At 58.9% G+C, this 275-nt stretch overlaps 1 pseudogene; it reads right to left on the bottom strand.

The window, feature by feature from the left end:
• Positions 1–275, bottom strand: part of LOC102751708 — a 25,100-nt pseudogene that overhangs the window by 17,474 nt on the left and 7,351 nt on the right.

Raw genomic sequence — 275 nt, 5'->3', positions numbered from 1 at the left:
GGGGCCTCGGAGGGCAGACCCGGCTTCTCTGTTGGGCCTCGCTCTGCCCCGGGGACCTCGCTGCCCAGGGTTTGAGACCTCGGGTTTCCTCAGGCCGGGCGAACTCGGCACTCCGCTCGTGTCTCTTTCGTGTGGAGCTTTTATTGTTTAAAGAGGAGAGCAGAGTTATCCCGGATGGCTGTCAGGAGTGTGGCGATGGCTGAAAGTTGTGAAATTCCTGGAGTCTATTGACTTCAGGTTCCTCACTTGAGGCGGTAATTTCGCGGGCCGCCTGT

This window comes from Myotis davidii, unplaced genomic scaffold (assembly GCF_000327345.1).
Source record: "Myotis davidii unplaced genomic scaffold, ASM32734v1 scaffold96, whole genome shotgun sequence".
NCBI classification, from domain to species: Eukaryota; Metazoa; Chordata; class Mammalia; order Chiroptera; family Vespertilionidae; genus Myotis; species Myotis davidii.
This window is presented reverse-complemented; position numbering and strand designations above follow the sequence as displayed.